This window comes from Apus apus, chromosome 1, assembly GCF_020740795.1.
Source record: "Apus apus isolate bApuApu2 chromosome 1, bApuApu2.pri.cur, whole genome shotgun sequence".
Lineage (NCBI taxonomy): Eukaryota > Metazoa > Chordata > Aves > Apodiformes > Apodidae > Apus > Apus apus.
In genome coordinates this window covers 135,118,834-135,124,833 of record NC_067282.1, presented here as the reverse complement: position 1 = coordinate 135,124,833, position 6,000 = coordinate 135,118,834, and the positions used below count along the sequence as shown (strand labels likewise).

At 48.5% G+C, this 6,000-nt stretch overlaps 1 protein-coding gene across 1 annotated transcript in view; it reads left to right on the top strand.

Moving 5' to 3' along the window:
- The first annotated feature begins 2,086 nt into the window (after positions 1-2,086).
- ARHGAP8 (Rho GTPase activating protein 8) overlaps positions 2,087-6,000 on the top strand; it is an 83,771-nt gene continuing 79,857 nt past the window's right edge. Inside the window, exon 1 of the mRNA XM_051636101.1 lies at positions 2,087-2,172. The gene's annotated coding sequence lies outside the window, so the exon portion shown is untranslated. The remainder of the gene's footprint in view (positions 2,173-6,000) is intronic.

The following is a 6,000-nucleotide window of genomic DNA, read 5'->3' as shown; positions in this document are numbered from 1 at the left end:
AGAGAGATGCGAACGAATATAAGAAATGAAAAGTAAGGACAATAGTATGTGCTGAAAGGGAAACTCGAGATAGAAGGAGGTTACTAATGCAGTTCCACGGGGACTGATTGTGTCCAGTTCTGGGCCCCTCAGTTCAAGAAGGACAGGGAAGTGCTTGAAAGAGTCCAGCGCAGAGCCACAAGGATGATTAAGGGAGTGGAACATCTCCCTGATGAGGAAAGGCTGAGGGAGCTGGGTCTCTTTAGTTTGGAGAAAAGGAGACTGAGGGGTGACCTCATCAGTGTTTACAAATATGTAAAGGGTGAGTGTCAAGAAGATGGAGTTAAGCTTTTTTCAGTGATGACAAGTGATAGGACAAGGAGTAATGGATACAAATTGGAGCATAGGAGGTTTAAGGTGAATATCAGAAAAAATTTTTTTACTGTGAGAGTGACAGAGCACTGGAACAGGCTGCCCAGAGAGGTTGTGGAGTCTTCTTCACTGAAGACATTCAAAACCCGCCTGGACGCCTTCCTGTGTGATGTACTCTAGGTGACCCTGCTCTGGCAGGGGGGTTGGACTAGATGATCTTTCGAGGTCCCTTCCAACCCCTAGGATTCTATAATTCTATGACTGATCTCAGAACTAATCTTGGTTAAAATGTTGTTAGTGACCTTGGCACAAAAAACACGAGTGTGCTAATGAAATTTGCTGATGACATAAACCCAAGACCTGCTGTTACGTCAGAAAAGGATTGGAATACCCTATGGAAAGAACTGGATGAGTCTGCAGACAGGAGAAAGAGAAACGACATGCAATTTAATATTAGAAATACAAAGTTGTGCACTTAGCAGAAATTTCTACTAATTTTAGAAAGTGGGGTGAGGAGGAGGCTTTTCCAGATGGACAGAGAAAGAAAAGATATTGCATGAACTAATCATTCAGAAGGAGGACTGAGTCCACAGGGAGCCGATTTGTGTCTGGAAAGGGCAGCTCAGGAGGCACACCATGCAGCCAGAGCTGTGAGGGCAGTTGTACTGGGCCAAACCCCATGTCCCATAGCCCACCTTTCTGACAAGTGGCAACCAGCAGAAGCCAAGGAAGATGAGTCTGGCAGGATTTTCCCAGAGCAGTGGAAGCATCCACCCCTTTATGACTCAGTGAAGCAGTGTCCTTGTGCCTCTAATTGTAGTTTGGTCCTTTTTTTTTTTTTTCTTTCTCCCTACCATGGATTTACTTCCGCTTACTTCCCACTCTTATTGGCAATGACGACTTCCTAGCACGCATTTGAGGGAGCACAGAGAAAACGCCAGGATCCTGCTGAAGTTGTGGGGGAAAAATTATCAACCTGGGAGCCTTTTGTCAGGATGCTGATGGGACTTCGGACCTCTCCTAACTGCATGGGGACGTGGACAGAACTGAAGGAGCTTCCCAGCGTCACAGGCTTGTACAAAAGGTCCATGAAGAGGGTGACTGTCAGTCTGCAGCCCGGACAGGGACGCCGGGCAGGTGTTGCCCGTGCAGTCCCTGGGCAGAGGGAGCAAGGCCACCCCACAAGGCCACCCCAGGTGTGCCAGACACGCGCGTGTCTGACGGGGCAAGGCCACCCCAGTGTCACCCACAGGAGCGACCGAGGGTGGGTGCCTCGTCCCCCCCCCCCCCTCCCGCAGCCCTTCGTCGACGCCTTCGTTGCTCCCCGCTGCGATCAGCTGGCGATGCTTTGCAAACCTGACAACCCATTCATGTTTCGCCCCGCACGGTACAGCGGCAGTAACACCAGGTGAACTCCCGCCCCGTGCGGCGGCACCCGGTGCCGCTGCCCGGCGGGGCCCCGCACCCCCACGCACGGCCCTCCCCTGCTCCCCCCCGGCTAAACGCCGCCGGGAAGCGAAACCGAAAGGCCGATGAGCAGAGCCCCTCCCCGCCTGCCCGCGGGAGCCCACCCCGCGCCGCGCCCGCTCCAGCCGGCGGGGCCCAGCAGCCGCCCGCCCCGGGACTGCGGCCGCGGCGGTGACAGGGCGGCCCAAGAGCTGCCTCCCGGGGCCCCGCGGCCTCGCCCTTCCTCCGGCCGCCCGCAGGTGAGGCCAGCCCCGCAGGGCGGCCCGGCCGGGAGAAGCACCTGCGGGCTCCGCCGCCGCCGCCGGGCACCTGAGGCCGGCGCGCCCCGGCTCCTTGTCCGGCCGCTGGGGGAAGGTAAAAGCTGCTGGGGGCAGAGAGAGGGAGGTGGGGGAGGGCACGGCTGCTGGCAGGGGCGGCGGGGAAGGGTCTGGGACAGCCGCGCAGAACACCTGCGGGCTCCGGGAGACGAGGCAGACCCACGGGTGTGCGTCAGACCCAGCGCTCTCTGTGCTTCTCCTTGTCCCCACCCGCCTGTGGTGCTGCCCCGTGGGGGAAAGGTGCCCTGCCTAAGGTGGTCTGGGGTCTGCCCCACCTCTTCCTCCGTTAGGCAGCGGCTGTGCCCGTCCCGCGGGACCTTGCCGTCTTGACTGTTTCCTGCAATAATATCGTTCCGAGGTCGTCACAAGAGAGGAGTTTTCCGCTGTCAGCGGCATGGCACGAGGCTGTCGCTTTACCCAGGTGCTTCCCCCTCAGTCTAAGAACTGAGTCCTGTGGTTATCTGCACAAAGGTGTGACTCAACTCAGTAGGATTCTGTACATTAAGAATACGTGAGAGGGTTGGCCGGGTTTGATGATAGGAAGGTGACTTTGCGCTCTTGTGGCCACCCCCTCTGACTTAAACTTCGCAAGAGGAAGAGCCCCTGCGTGTGAGTCCCGATGCAGAATGGCAGCCTGCATCAATATGAAACTTCCCAAGCAACGGAGAAAATGGGATTACGGTTACAGGAAACGTAATGTGGCTGTCTGGATATGACACAAGCTGTGCGTGTTGAGATTACGCGCTCTTAAGTGATAAAATATCTCCTAAAGAGTATTTCTAGCTATATATTGGTACATTGTGCTTCTAAGGATTTTTTTTCCCCTCCTCTTTGTTACCCAGTCCTTTCAAAATTAGTTCTCTTTCGCCTCCATTATGATAGATATATAAAATGAGTTCACTTTTCTGCACCCATTCTATGCGTGTTGCGTCGTGTATTTGGTGGGTAGGTAGAATCTGTATCCGTGTGCACGTGCAGAAGGGGCTGGCTTCATGTTGCACGTGAAACTTTCGTTCTGACCTTTTCAGGTGTCTGAGTAATGACCTTGTTAATTTTTGTAAGTTTTCCAGGCAGAGGGTAATACAGCATTTAGTTAAGGCCAATTAAACTCCTGGGGGGGGGCTGTGGTAGGCTGGGCGTACAGACAGGAACCGGTTCCTCTTGTTTACTGCTGTTAGCATTCCTGCAATTCCTTCTGTCCATCCCCCTTCCTAAGTACCCTGGTGGAGGTCGTCCTCCGAAGGGCTGGAACCCTCTAGGGCAGACAAAAGGGGCCGCTAAATTTTCAATCCCACGCTTGCCGGGCAGATAAGCAGCTCACCTGAAATCTAAGGGAAGGGCCCATTCTCGGCTAGATGCCTTTCCCTTTCCCACAAGGGTAGTTACGTGCACAGCCAGGAGTTTCCTGTCCTTGAAGCTGTCTGTATGTGTATTGATGACTTTGCTGGGGCTTTGGCTTTCCCCTCCACACCTCCTTTAGAACAGAGATGTGCGGTTGGCCTGTTAGTCTCTGAGCTCAATGATTGCTGAACTTCTTTTCATCTGCTCTTTTACTTCTCCAAGTGCGACCTGGGACTCCAACCAACTCCTCGTGGAGCGGTAGTCAGGGCCACTAAATGCAGAAGCCCTGCTTCCCACACGCGAAAGCCTCTTCCGAGGAGGAGTGACTTCTGCTTTTGGGAGGGGTTTTGGCATCTGAGTGTGATTTTTGCCACTGACATGTTGTAGGCCTCCGGTATGCTGAGCATGTCATTTTAACCTCAAGTCTAGCAGTTTGCTGGGGGGTCTCTGAATAGATCAGTCAGGCAGTGATGCATCGTGATTGTGGAAAACAAAGAAATTATTTTTTAAAGCTGCTTTTACACACGTCACTTATTCCAGTGTCTTCAAACAAAATTTTGCAGGAATGCTAGATGGAACTAACTTTAGTAAATGAAATGAAACTGAGTTCCCTGTGTGGTTTTCTTCATTGTTGGAACAGGAATTCAAAAAGTAAATACACATGGGGAGATGTAAGATGTACTTTGTAAGTTCTTCTGGATTGAATAAATGTTTAATAATAGTACTACTGGGGAAACGTGTGAACAGTATTTTTTGTACTCTTTTGTACTGTTTAATAGGCATTGTGCTATTGAATCTGTAATTCCCATTTTAAAAATTACAAATGTTTTATTTTTTTTAAAATGAGACTTAAGAGAACATTATAACTCCAGGATAGTGACTGTCATTGAGCACACCATACAAACCACAGTCCAAGATGTTGCCGTGGCTAAAGATGTAGGATGCAGCATGCAGGTTTGAGAGTTGGAAAATAGGGAATCTGGGCTGGCTGCTGCTCAGGAATGGGTTGTGCAGCCAGGGCCACCTGGGGGTGACTCTCTACCCAGCATTAGTGTGAGTGGCTCTTGCTGCTCACTATGTCCACAGCTGAGGTTTCAGATTTCTTGTCAGCCTCCACACCATCATAAACCCCCTGCCAGGCAAATGATACAGATCAGCTGTGGGAACCAGGTACAACCTCCTTGTGAGTTACACAAGGCTGGAGTCACACAGGTTGACCCTCTTTGCTCTTGAAGAAGCAAATGACACTTGTATCTGGCAGATTTCCTGCACGTCCCCCACTTCGTTGCCTAGCTCAACTGCAGAAAAGAAGCAGCAACTTCATATCCAGGAATGATGGTTTGGATTTATATTACATAAACTTCCTCTCACCCCCCCAACTCCACATATAATTTTTCATGAAAAAATAGACTATGTGGACAGTGTCAAAATTTTAATGACAAAACAAGTATAGAATAAAGGTAATATGGAAAGTTGGAAAATTTAAAATCTTACTGGTTTTATTTGACAACCCTTCACCAACAAATAACCCAAACAACAATACAAACATTTAGAATATGTGAGTAAAATTACTGATGATGGGAAAATTTGAATCAGCAGTGTCTTAAGACCAAAAAGGAATGAAAGTGCAGAGTAATTGTAAAAGTATTGCCAAAAGACTTTTATTTTAGCAACACTGCTGGATATTACTGTAATAAGGCACAAATTCTGGGGTAGGCATACACTGCTCAAGCTTAAAAACTGACAACTCGGTTGGTGTCTTTTCAGGGAGACAATTATCAAAAAAGCTTTTTTGTTACATCCAGTGAGAGACTGGCAGTTAGTATCACCAGTACAGGAAAGAGTGGCTTAGTTGAACCATCAAATTTTCCCTAACCCTAATAAAAGTAAGCTCTCTTGTTATAAAATGTGAGGCATTTTAAAAAAAGAACTAAATAGCATCATTGACTTATGATACCTGGTTTTGGCAAAGCGAATATTTGAAGGAAGAAAAAAATAAAGAAGAAATTATTCTTTCTTCTCTGTTTCTACTGGAAGCCTTACTTTGTTCATACTTACTGAATCTTTCAATTTTTATTACGGAATTCACTTTATATGATATTGATGCAATCCATATTCTTTGAGAGTTCTTCTCCTCCTCCTGCTCACTCTGTCTTTTGGAGGCATAATCTTTGATCTATGATGACAATAATTTTCACGGCATGTGCAGACAGTGACTGCAGATGAGGAATAAGTATCATGAGCAGACAAAGAGGTAATAACAATCCTCTAATCATGCAAATATGGGATGTGTTGGGTCATACCATGCATTTCTAAGACATTTTGAATCCTGTTGAGTGCTGCCATTTACTACACCTGGGGCTGCAGATTCCTCTGAGAATCAAGGACTACATGTCCAGTGCCAGGCACTTGATACTGAATTCCAGCTGTTATTTCAGTTTTCCTGTAGACTGGTGGCTATACTCAGTTTTCTGTTATTGTCAAACTAATTATTTATGTCAGGCTAGTATCCATTTTTTTTGCT